Here is a 13,759-nt window from a genome sequence, read left to right on the forward strand (position 1 = left end):
ACTATGTGTGGTGCATGTGTATTTGAGGAGTGGACTATGTGATGTGTGAAATACCTGCCCAGTAGGTTTACAATAAACTTTATTCTTGCCTCTAGGTGGTAATAAACGGGGTGGAAAGATAGGCTGCCCTAAACGTAATGTGTCCAGATGTACCTATCAACTCCTATCGTCGACATGTTTCGTGCATACCCCAAGCACTATGATGGACAGCTCACACAAGGGACCCCTGCGCACATCTGTGCAATTGCATAGTAACGCACACATGGACACTGGAGATGGCGCTCGAGTTGCGGCACAAACTCAGGAAAACAATCATCAACACAAAAACATTTGTGAGCTTCCCACTATGATGGACAGCTCACTCAAGGGACCCCTGCGCACATTTGTGCAGTTGCATAGTAACGCACACATGGTCAATGGAGACAAAGATGGCGCTAGAGTTGCAGCACAAATTCAGGTAACAATCAACAGCCCAAAAACATTTGTGAGCTTCCCACTATGATGGACAGCTCACTCAAGGGACCCCTTCGCACATGGCATAGTAACACACACATGGTCACTGGAGACAAAGCATGTGTTTGAAAAGCAGCACACAAAAAAAAACATTCATCAGGCCAAAAACACTAGTGAGCTTTGCCTAGGCAGCACAGGTGTGTTTTTTAGCCACTTCAGAAACACACATCAGTATAAGTAATGAAGGACAGAGGCACTTGCATCCTTCATTACAATGAGCACTATCATTTTACTTTATAAATGACCCCCATCAGCATTTTTGTAGAAAAAACGGCCTTTCCACAACATTGCAGCCAAGAGAAGACTTCATAGATAATGTTCCCCCAACAAGGGGAGCGACCCTTCCCCAAGGTGCCGCTCCCCGAACTAAGAAACTGATCACAAAACCAAAAAAAAAAAAAAAAATCCCTAACATTCCTGCTGCACGATCGCACGATCGTGCAGCAGGAAACCTCTAAAATGCCACCGAGGGAAAGGAAAAGCCTTTCCTTTCCCTCGATGCAAGTTGCATCACAATCCCCCCCGCCCCAGCCGCAAAACGAACCTCTTTGTCCAACGACGCGCAGGAAGCAAATGGCTTCCCTGCGCGTCTGTACACAAAGGAAGCCTCCGGTGACGTCAGCGCGCCTCGCGCGCTGACGTCATTGATGACGTGGGCGGGGAGGGCGGGGGGAGGCAGGGGAAGGTCTTCCCCTGCCATCCCCGCAGAAACGAAAAAAATCAGGCAGACTCGGAGGGAGCGCTGGCGCTTCCCCCGAGGGTGGGGCTCATGACGAGCTGGGCTCGTCATGAGCGTGCGAGGAGGCTACGCCATGACGAGCCCAGCTCGTCATCAGCCCCGAAGGGGTTAAACCAATGTAATCGGTTTCACTGTGTCATGTGATCAAGGTCCAAGGCGGGACCAAAACGCGTCATGATGTCCATGCACTGAATTAAACAGCAAGAAGCACCAGAACTGTGGTCCGTGTTTTTTTGTTTTGGATACGGCAACTCTGTGATATATATATATATATATATATATATATATATATATCTATACTAATATAATAAAGAGAGAGCCCAAACCTTTGAGGCGGGTAATCTCAGGAACCACAGCACCAATCACAAAGTAGTCCCTTGTGGGCATGTCTGCGGTGTGCTGGGGGCGTGACAATCGCTGGTGGCGTGTGGTACGTTCCGCCCTTCATGCCATGTCTCATATCGTGTGCTAATCCCACCCTGCTCCCTTTAAATACCCCTGCATTCCATAATCATAACCCACCCTTACTCCTTAAAATACCCCAACACCCATAAACACTAACCCATATTAACCCTATAAATATACCCTGTACCCCAAAACCCAAACCTATCCCTAAAAATACCCCTGTACCCCATAACCCAAACCTACCCCATAACCCTAAAAATACCCTTGTACCCCAAAACGCAAACCTAGCCCTGAACGCCAAAAATACCACTGTACCCCGAAACCACCCCATACTCCTGTACCCCAAAACCCAAACCTAGCCCTGAACCCTTAAAATACCCCTGTACCCCAAAACCCAAACCTACCCCTGAACCCTAAAAATACCCCTGTACCCCAAAACCCAAACCTAGCCCTAAATGCCAAAAATAACCCTGTACCCCAAAACCCAAACCTAACCCTGAACCCTTAAAATACCCCTGTACCCCAAAACCCAAACGTAGCCCTAAATGCCAAAAATAACCCTGTACCCCAAAACCCAAACCTACCCCTGAACGCCAAAAATACCACTGTACCCCGAAACCACCCCATACTCCTGTACCCCAAAACCCAAACCTAGCCCTGAACCCTTAAAATACCCCTGTACCCCAAAACCCAAACCTACCCCTGAACCCTAAAAATACCCCTGTACCCCAAAACCCAAACCTAGCCCTAAATGCCAAAAATAACCCTGTACCCCAAAACCCAAACCTAACCCTGAACCCTTAAAATACCCCTGTACCCCAAAACCCAAACCTACCCCTGAACCCTAAAAATACCCCTATACCCCAAAACCCAAACCTAGCTCTGAACCCTAAAAATACCCCTGTACCCCAAAACCCATACCTATTCCTAAACCCTAAAACTACCCCTGTACCCCATAACCCAAAACTATATCTGAATCCTTAAAATACCCAAACACCCCAAAAATATACCTCAGTACCCCAAAACATATACCCCTATACCCATACTTACCTTATCCAAACATTTTAAAAAAACATGCTTTTACCATTTATGCATTTACAACGAATTTCATTGTAAATGTATGCATGGCAAAAGCATATAAAATGTAATGCCATGCGTTATAATGGCATTGCGAAATCATGGTACTTTCGTAATGAAAGTATGCGGAGTGATGGTATGCGGAAAGAAAGTTGCGGAATAATGGGTGTTTACCCTCCCCCGGTAAGTACATTGGTGGCACGGCGGCCCACATCTTAGCAACATACTCATATTTTTTCACCACCCATTTGAAAAATGCACAGGTCTCTCTCATTGATGGCCAGCACCGACATACACTTTTAGACACACCTCCCGCCACAAGTTCTAGAATTGCGAACTTTAAAGCTGGGGAGCTACCTTTCGAATCTCTGCATCAGCTCAACATCCTGTGATTCCAGGCAAATTGCTTTGTCTCGCCGTGCCTACCACAAATGAATGTGTTCTTCTGTAATGTAAATTGTGCTCATGCCATGTTGTCGAGTTCGCGCTATATAATATTGCAAGGAAAAATAGAGTAGGGAAACTCGAGTTCACACACTACTGAACGTGCACTCTTAAGTGCATCAGCAGTGCACTGTGAATCGGAGCGTTTCACAGGCCTGTCAGAGATAAGAAATGCTATCAAAACGAAATCCTACAAAACAATATACTACCGGCCGGCAGCAATTCATACCCGGACAACATCGGGACGGGCTGCAAGTAGTTATCGTTATATATATATATATATATATATATATATATATATATATATATATATATATATATATATATATATATATATATATATATATATATATTCACTGAAAAAACCATAGGTTTCACACCAGTTATAGTTAGGAATTAGCATTTAAAAAACCTATTAAATTCTCTGAAAAAAACATAGATTTCACTCCAGTTATATTTAGCTGGAAATTTTACTCGCATAAAACCATTGAAATTCCAACGTTATAGGTAGTTGGACTCACTATAACTTGCGCGTGCAATGCACTGCTGATGACGTTACATATTACATCACTCATGACATGGTCAGTGACATCACTCATGACATCACTGATGACACCATCCAGTGAATGTGTGTCTTTCTGAAAAATAAATATGTTTTATATATGTATATGTAAAAGTTGAAGGAAGAATAAATGTTTAAATAAGTGTTTACATGTTGATTGGTTAACTGGCTTATTAAGTGTATCTTAGTGAATACATATATTAGTGAGTAATGTTTAAATATTTAAATATATGTATTAGTGTTTCACTTTGTGTATAAGTGGCTGCATGGGTTGGTGAGTAGCTACATGTGTATGTATATGGGTTATTACATGTTTTTCTTAGTATCAGTATGAGTGTTTGTATGGTTTGGTGGGGGTATTACCTAGCACATAGATGCATGAATGACTGACTCTCTCTTTGTATGTGTTTTAAAGACAGCATATGTCCAGGACTGTATGGGTGGATGAGTGTGTATATGTGTGTGTTAGTGAGTGACTGCCTGTCTCACTAATGTCTTTATCAGTAACTACATATGTTTTAATCTAGTATATGTGAATATTGATGTATATAAATGAGTATATGTGAGAGTGAGGGATTGTAAGAGTTCCTGTTTAAATAAGTATGTTTTTCTATAAGTGATTGTTTAACAGAGTAAATATGTGTATGTTTTCTTAGAAGTAAGGTGGTAGTGTGTGTATAGCTGTATATGCAAATAAATGGATGTTCAATAGTTTATTTGCATGTGTGAGTATGTGTGTGAGTAACTTTTGGATGACTGTCGTTGTGTAACAGGATATATAGGTGTATCACTATATATGATGAGTGAGTATATGTATGAGTGACTACATCGAACTGTTGGTGAATGAGTGGATGTGTATATAGATGGTGGAATTACTGAATTGGTTGTTGTAACTGGTATGGGTATCTCCATTTTTTTGAAAATTTTAGTTTCTATTTTTGAATATGTGTTTCAAAGGTTACATTACAGTGAAAGGAGGTCTGTCACTCTGTCAGAAGGATGGTGTCATCGTTGATGTCATAAGTGATGTCACTGACCGTGTCATGAGTGATGTAATATGTGACGTCATCAGCAGTGCATTGCACGCGCAAGTTATAGTGAGTCCAACTAACTATAACGTGGGAATTTCAATGGTTTTATGCGAGTAAAATTTCCAGCTAACTATAACTGCAGTGAAACCTATGGTTTTTTCAGTGAATTTTTTAGGTTTTTTAAATGCTAATTCCTAACTATAACTGGTGTGAAACCTATGGTTTTTTCAGTGAATTTCAATGGTTTTTTAATAGCAAATCTCTATAGGTATAAAAAGTAAAAAAAATTATAACGAATTTTATATTGTATAATTATGTTTTTTTAAAATGTAAAATTTTTTTTTTTGCCTTGGGGCGCTCCCGGGGCGCGTACTGGTGAACGCATGGGTAAGCGCAATGTTACGGCGGGGAGCGTCCCGTTAGTGCTATTCTCGCAAACGAAAACAACATTGTGACGTTTGGCGTAGCCGCGTGATGCGTCATATGACGCACTGCGTAAGTGCACCCGGAAGCACGCGAGCACATACGATCGTGCAACGTCCTGACGCGCTTACGCTACGCGCCCCCGGGCACGCCCCGGAGCGCGACTACGGGCGCTCCCCGGGGCGCATAGCGTAAGCGCGTCGGGTCATGTGATCTGAAAATAACACTTTTCATTGGTGCAGATCAGTTTTGGTTTCCAAATGATGTAAGCCCGGATCATGTGACTTGAAAATAACACAGTTCTGTTTTCCAAATGATGAAAGACTCCACCTTTTTTCCTTATTCTGACTTTGTTTTTTGACTGAGGAAGACCTGTTACAACAACAAAGAGAATAATTTTGTACTTTAAAATGGCTACAGTAGCAGCAGCAGCTGGAGCATCTGCACCACCACCACCACCACCAAGAGGACCACCACAACAGTACATTGGTGGTCAAGAAGAGGAGGAGGAGGAAGAGGAAGAGGAGGAGGGGAGAAGATGGCTGGCTGAAGACAATACCCCATACCAGCCAAGGCCACACATTGTATGGGAGTTTTTTTCAATCCCAGAGGGCAAGAAAAAAGTGAATGTGGCCAAGGTAACTTGCCTAATCTGTGGCGCAGAACTCTCAAGGGGCAACCCAAACAAAAAATATTCCTTTGGTAATAATACCATGATTAGACATATGACCCGCAAGCATCCAAACAACTATTCTCGTGCAGAGATGAGGGAACTGGCCAGAAACCTCCCCCAGTCTTCAAGGACCACCTCCAAAAGAAAGCAACCCACTCCATCGGGACCAGAAACAACGGAGACGATGCCTTGCATACAACAACGATTTGCAGATTTTAGAGTAACATGTATTTACTGTGGTAAGCTCATGTCGTATGGTGAAAAGAGCGTAAAGCTCATCGTCTTTGCTGGTGACAACCACAATTGCCCCAAAAAACCCTAATTTTTTCCGTTTTTTGTTTTTTGCTCCAGTTGAGCCATTTTCAATTCCCTTTTTTTTGTTTCTCCCCATAAAAAATACAAAAAAAATATAAAACTGTTTTGAAAAGCCAAAAAAATACAAAATGCTCAAAAAAACAATAAAAAAAATATAAAACAACAAAAAGAAGAAAAAAAACAGTTCTTTTTAGAACTACCTTTAATTTATAAAAATAAACCTATATTTTTAAAGAATCTGTCAATTTTTTTTCCTTAGGGTACTCGTACCGGGGCGCGCACCTAAAAAAAAATTAATGAAGGAGTTAGCATGAGGGAAGAACACAAAGAGAGTAATGTTAAGAGAAAGAGAGCTACAGGGAGAAACACAGAGGGATTGTTTATTACATAGTAAAAAACAGAGAAGGTGTAATAGGGTGAAAGTGAGAAAAGTAAAATGACTAAAGGAGCGAAAGAAAGGAAGAGAGAGGAAGAAGACTAAAGTAGAGATAGTGGGAGAATGTGAGTGGGTGTTGAAAGAAAAAAAAAGAACAGTAAAAAATGGAGAATGAAGGGTAGTGGCGGAACCGAGATAAATGAAGAAAGGTGAAGGAGGGTGAGAAAAGACCAGTTAGTGTAAGTAAAGAGGTGTGAAAGAGGGTGAAAAATTGAATTAGGATAACACATGGGGGAATGACAAAGAGAAAGGACAAAGAGAGTAAAGGAAATACTGCCTGAATGGGTTTGAGTGAAACAGCAAAGAAAGGTAATTAATGCAGTGTGTGTGACTTATAGGGAGTCAGTGGGTTTTGGTTCGGGGTATGGCTGTGTAAGGTGTGTCTGTGGGTGTGGGTGTGTGGGGTGTTTTGGTGTCGGTGGAGGTGAGGGTGTGTGAGATATCTGTGAGGGGTGTGTGGGTGTGGCGGGTATGTGTGTGGGATGTATGTGTGTATATGGAATGTGTGTGTGTGTGTGAAGAGTGTGTGTGGGGGGTGTGTGTGTGTATGAGGTGTGTGTGTGCTGTGTGTGTGGGGTGTATGTCAGACATGTGTCTATGTGTTGGGAGGGGGATGAGGTGTGTGTGTAGGAGTGAAGTAAATATTTACGAAAAAGAGAATGAGTGAAGAAGTAAAGGAAGGGAACAGAGGGTAAGTGAGGTAAAGAATGGTAACTGAAAGAAGTTGAATATAAGAGGGGAAATAGGGAAAGGGGAGTAAACTTGGAGAATAAGTGAGGGAAGCAGAGTAAAGAAACAGGAGTGAGGTTCGTTGAGAAAATATTAGTGAGGTTAAAGCAAAGGGTGATGACAAACTACATTTTTTTAGTCACACTTACCATATAATTAATGTAAACTTAATTACATGTTTTTACTACACTTTGTATCTGTGAAAGAGAGAAGAAAAAATAGGTTATAATTAGTAAAACATGTATTTTAAATTAAAAGATACAAATGAAGAGGTTAAAAATCATAACAGTGTATTTAGAAATAAAGTAAGAGTGAAGGACACAGAAAGGGAAATAAAGTAAGGTAGAAGGACAAAAAGAGAGAAAAAGAAATAGAAGGAGAGCAAATTACTAAGATTAAGGAATATAGGGGGCGTGGCTAGCAGCCGATGATGGCGGCAGCATAAGGGACAGGCTCCGTAGTTAAGGCGGCCTCTCCGACGATCCGGCAAGTGATCCGACGACATTTTTCATCCCCGCAGGAGGGAACCAGAGCCCAGGACCGGGCGGAGCAAACGGCGGCGAGCGGTGCCTAAATCCGATGTCTGGGAACCAACGGCCGTGATGGCAGCAGACAGGCCCACAGGAACGAAGCAGACCGGGGACCGCCCTAACGGCCGTGCCCGACAGGAAGTGGAGATACTCCGGGGGACCCTCGCCGGAAGTGCCCCTGCTCGTTGAGGGAGTGCGGAGATCCGGAGAGTGCCCCCAGCAGTTCCCCTCGGATCGCCACCGGAGACACGGAATTGGTGTCTACTCTCCTCTCCCTTCACCCCGGTAGCCGCGTCAGGCACAGCGGCCCGGTGAGAGGGAAGATTGCGGACTGTGGAAGGGAGCCGCCATTTCGCGCAGTGGGGGTCGCGGCTCGTCAGGCGCGAATTGGACGCTGACCGAGAGCTCTGGCCCGGGCGGTGTGAGACGTGGTGAGAGCGGAGGGGGAGCACTCCTACAAGGGCCGGACGCCTGGGTGTACACTGAACGGGCGCAGGGATCATCTACTCCTCCAAGATAAAGGGCTCGGTGGACGTGCCTGTCAGCCGCTCACATCCTAATCCGACCTTCACCAGTGGGGCCAACAACTCGGAGCGTGTGGCGTTGGGGAGACAGACACTCCCCCCCCCCCTGAATATACCAGGACCTTTGCTCAAACACGCGGAACCGGGACTTGGAGGTACGGGGCATGTGACACGCCTCAGGCACTGGTCCCGTGAGGCGACGTGAAGGGGGACTGTTGCCACAGCGGCACGCCGAGATCTACCACTCGAGGAGCAGCGCGCCCTGACCTGGGGGTAGAGGAGTGCGACGCTGCGCTCGGCATAACTTCGCCCAGAGGAGGGATCAATCCGCCTGTGGCCTACCCACGTCCTTTGGAACTGAGGCGGCGAAGGCTTGTTTGGCACCCCCTGCACGGTGCCACACACGGACAACCCTATACAAGTCACTTCAGGCCCTGCGCTGGAACTGGTAGGCGGCACGCCTCCTGCTGAGAACAGCTGGGTGCAACCACCACTGTAGAACGGATCTCGCCCTATAGACCTCGACGGGCGCAAAAGAGACTTTGTGGATCTGCAGACCTTGGCTCGCTGACCTCCCTGGACGGTGGTGGAGTGCCCTGCCTGAACACGACTTAAGGTGACGAACTCAACACACAACAACGATAGCAGGAGGAGGCGATCCCCTGGGTCAGGAGTACCTGAAGACCGCGAAAGCCGCAGGCATGGCGAGGAGGGGACAAAAGTCTGGCACTACGCAGACCCGAATAGACCGCTACGCTTGCGACAAATCAACCACCTCCCCGATCACGGGGTTGGGGACAGCCGGGAAAACCACGGAAGCGTCAGGAGGCAAGAAGGCGACGCTGGACGATGTGATGCAGGCCTTGGCACATCTACAAACTACAGTGGGTTCGATTTCCACCGATGTAACACTGCTCAGGGCAGACTTCCATAAAATGACGGAGAAGGTAAACGCCATGGAAGTGGTAACAAAATCCCTGGTGGAGGACGTGTCTGACCTTCAGCAGGCGGTGGAGAAGTTGGCGACAGACAACAAGGTTCTACGGGAGAAACTCGACGAGCAGGAGGGGCGCTCTAGGCGGAACAACATCCGCATTATTGGCGTGCCGGAGTCGGAAGGCACGAGAGCCATGGACCTGTACGTTGAAAGCCTGATTACGAACGAACTTAAACCGAAGGGACTGTCCGCCTTCTTTTCTGTGGAGAGGGCGCACCGCGTGCCAGGGGGCCAACCTAAACCGGGGGCGACCCCACGACCAATTGTTGCCCGGCTGTTCAATTTCCGGGACCGGGATGCCATCCTGCAAGCAGCACGGTCGTCCCCCCCTATTAGACTACAAAACTCCACTGTGGCTTTCTTCCCAGACTACACGGCGGATGTCGCACGCAGGAGAAGAACCTTCTTCGAAGTAAAGAAAGAACTTAGGGCAAGAGAACTCTCATATTCAATGCTCTTCCCGGCTAGGTTGCGGGTTGTTGCAGACAATAGAACATGGTTCTTCGATACCCCGGAATCCGCGCGAGAATGGCTGGAGGGATGGCGAACGGACACGCACCCTCGGAGATCTAACCAGCACCAGAAAGGTCGTGCCACCGGACGTCTTCAGGAATCCCAAGCATCAGGTGGGGGAACGGAGGGAGACACACCTTTAAGAGAAGACGTGGGTGAAGAAGACATTGAGGAACAATGACTTCCAAGATATACCGGTTGTCGGTCCCATTTTACGGAACGCCTAAGGCCCGCCACTGGACACTGGGCTCTGGACCTCCGGGGAAGAGACTGAGGGGCTGCTGACTTCGGAGAGTCCTTTACCCCAGCGCGCAAGTAAACTGTTGTGGGAATGGGACATGCACTCTGCTAAGTTGGGGGGGCGGGCAGTTTCGAGTCCGTATAGCAGGGGGGCAGGGAGGGGGGCGTTTAAGGGAAGGGGAAGGGTTCATGTTCGGGACCAGTTGGTCCTCAAGGTTCAATGCTTGACTCACACTCACACTATGTACTACGGCACTATCAACACACAATGTCACAAGACTCGCATGCAGGCACACGAAAGTAGGCATGCTGGCGCTAAGCCTGCTTTGCTCCTTCACAGACACACTGCCAAATACAAGAAGCGCTGGGCTAACCCCCACATCAGTACTTCCCAAGGGATACGAGAGGGAATGAATCCAGGGACATTACTTGGGCCACATAACAAGCCACCGCCATGGCCAGGATAGATAGCCTCGCCCCGATAACCCCACTACAAATCATGTCATGGAACGTCAGGGGACTGGGCGATAAGATCAAAAGAGGCCTGGTTATGCAAGGAATTAAGAGGTTGGGTCCTGCCCTGGTCCTGATACAGGAGACACACTTAGTGGGTACGGCCACACGGGCGATGGATAGACGGGGCTACCGCATGATTGCACACGCGGAATTCACCTCGGGATCCCGCGGTACTGGCATACTGCTACGAACTTCCTCCCAATACATTGTGAAGTCCACCAAGACAGACGATCAGGGCTGCTTCGCGGCGGTTCATGGCCAGTGGGAAGGCAGGCCATTGAATGTGGTGTCGGTCTACATCCCGCCGGCACTGCACGCTGTGGCGCTGCCAGACCTCAGCAGGTTCCTCTTGAGTCTCCCTGACGGAGACTTAATCATTGGGGGAGACTTTAACACAATACTGCATAACAGATTCCCAATACGAACGCACACAGGAGGTCCCAGTAAGCTTCATAGTTTTCTGGAAGCACAAGGGTTGATGGATGTGTGGCGCCTGTTACATCCAGAACAACAGCAATACACCTATTACTCGGCTACACACAATAGCCTCTCACGGATAGATTACTTCCTCACATTAGGGAACGGTCTTCTTACCATAGACGAAGCGCAGATACAACCGAGGGGTATTTCGGACCATTCACCGATTACTTTGACTGTGTCTAGTTTAGGGAAAACGCGCAAGAGGGTCTATCCAATCTTTCCAGGGTATCTTAAGATTCCATCTATTAGTACGGAATTAAAGAAAGCTAGCCGATATTATTTTGAAGAAAATCGGCCTTCGGTACAATCGCCTTTAATACTATGGGAGGCTTATAAAACAGTATTCAGAGGCAAGCCATTGCAGCAATAACGCACCATAGGAGAACGCAAGGGAGGGAAGCTTCAGAACTGGAACTAGATTTAGAAAGGGCCAACACTGCCCATATGGCGGATCCATCGGATGACACACTACACTCACTGCAATTACATCAGCGTCGCCTCGACGACCACCTGAGGCAATTGACATTGGCAGATATTTCAGCCACCAAACACAGGGTGTACGATATTGGGGATAAAGCTAGCAAACTCTTGGCATGGCTCGATAGAAAACAGGGGGGTAACAGGAATATTTTGCAAATTACGGACTCACATGGGACAGTGCATACCAGGCCGGAAGACATTGTCGATGTATTGGCCAATTACTTTTCTGAGATATACACCCCCACGGTGCTTGTGACCGAGGAGGAGGCTCGGGAGGCTCTGAATCATGTCTCCGTACCTACACTGACGGAGGAGGCGGCAAAAGACCTTGATGCCGCTCTGACAACTGATGAAATTCAGTTGGCTATAAATGCACTCCACTCGGGCAAGGCTCTAGGTCCAAATGGGATGCCCATTGAATGGTTTAAAACAATGTCGGAGTCCCTGAGTGCCCCCCTTCTTCAGATGTTCGAGGAGAGTAGAGGGAAGGGTACATTGCCCCCAGACCAGCGGATGGCGACCATAGTGGCCATTCCGAAACCGGGTAAACCGCCCAACGAATGTAAGTCATATAGGCCTATCTCACTCCTGAACCCTGAAGCGAAAATTCTAGCGAAATTGTTAGCAAACAGACTCATGCCGTGCTTAACCCAGCTGATCCACCCGGACCAATCTGGATTTATGCCACACAGGAGCACGGCATTGAATCTTCGTAGAGTGCAGGGAGTATTGGCAAGAACCCCACTGTTGAAAGAACCGGCTGCAATACTGTCCTTAGATGCCAAAATGGCGTTCGATATGGTGGAATGGAACTACCTATTCGCAGTCCTCACCCGCATGGGATTTGGGCCCACCTTTATCGCATGGATCAAACTATTGTACAAAGACCCAGTGGCACGAGTAGTGGCCAATGGACACATATCGCGTGAGATCAGTTTGGCGCGAGGGACTAGGCAGGGTTGCCCGCTCTCACCCCTCCTTTTCGCGTTGGTCCTAGAGCCGCTGGCAGTTACTATTCGAAAGACGCCACTATTGAAAGGGATTAAATGGGATGATAGTTGGGAAGACAGGGTGTCCTTATACGCGGACGACATGTTGATTTACCTCACAGACCTGGATAGTAGTCTTCCGAACCTCCTCACGTTGTGCAACTCACACGGGCGGCTGTCCGGCTACACTATCAATTGGTCGAAATCGACACTTTACGAGCTTAAGGGACCGATCCCAGCCCTCCCGGAGTCTTGCCCTCTGGAAATGGCGGGCGCTTCCTTTAAATACCTAGGAATACATGTTACCCGAGAGGCCACAGACTTCATTACTCTTAATCTACAACCCCCTCTCGTACGGCTGCGCAATGACGTACAACACTGGAAGGAGCTACCACTGACATTGCTCGGCAGAGCAGCATTATTTAAAATGATGGCGCTGCCGCGCTTTTTATACATACTTGAAAACACTCCAATGCTCATACCCACCAGCTTCTTTCAGAAGGTGACAGCGCTGATGCCGAATCTATTGTGGGGGAATCGCCCAGCACGAATAGCTCACGTGAAGCTCAACAGGAGCTGGTTCGATGGCGGGATTGCACTGCCTAACGTGCAACTGTACTACTGGGCGGCCCAACTTAAGGTTATTAATCAATGGATGCACGCCCCACAGGACGACCCGGCATTTCAGGCGGACAGAACACAACTAGGCACTCACACCCTGCTGGCACCTCTGTATCACAAGGGTGTTGCAACAAATTGATAGAACCCACTAAGCATACCGTACAGCTATGGTACAAGGCGCACACAAAACTACGCTGGGAAGGGATCATTACGAAACTTACTCCACTGTGGGACTCCAAAGCACTGGGGCACTTGAGGCACACTAAGGGCTTTACCCAGTGGGACAACATCGGGATCTCAACGGTGGGAGACATGTGGTCCAGAAAGGGGGTGATTCCATTTACGTCCCTTCAGGACCAATACGAGTTGGGAGACAATGAACTATTTAGATACATTCAAACTAGGCATGCCCTCCAAGCAGTGATCCCTCAGAACACCACCCCACCAGAGTCTTCACCGCTCGAAGACCGCCTGCTCACAGACTTTATGCAAGAGAAAGCAACATCATTAACTTACCGCAAG

Source organism: Lissotriton helveticus, chromosome 3_1 (genome assembly GCF_964261635.1).
Source record: "Lissotriton helveticus chromosome 3_1, aLisHel1.1, whole genome shotgun sequence".
Taxonomy (NCBI): Eukaryota; Metazoa; Chordata; class Amphibia; order Caudata; family Salamandridae; genus Lissotriton; species Lissotriton helveticus.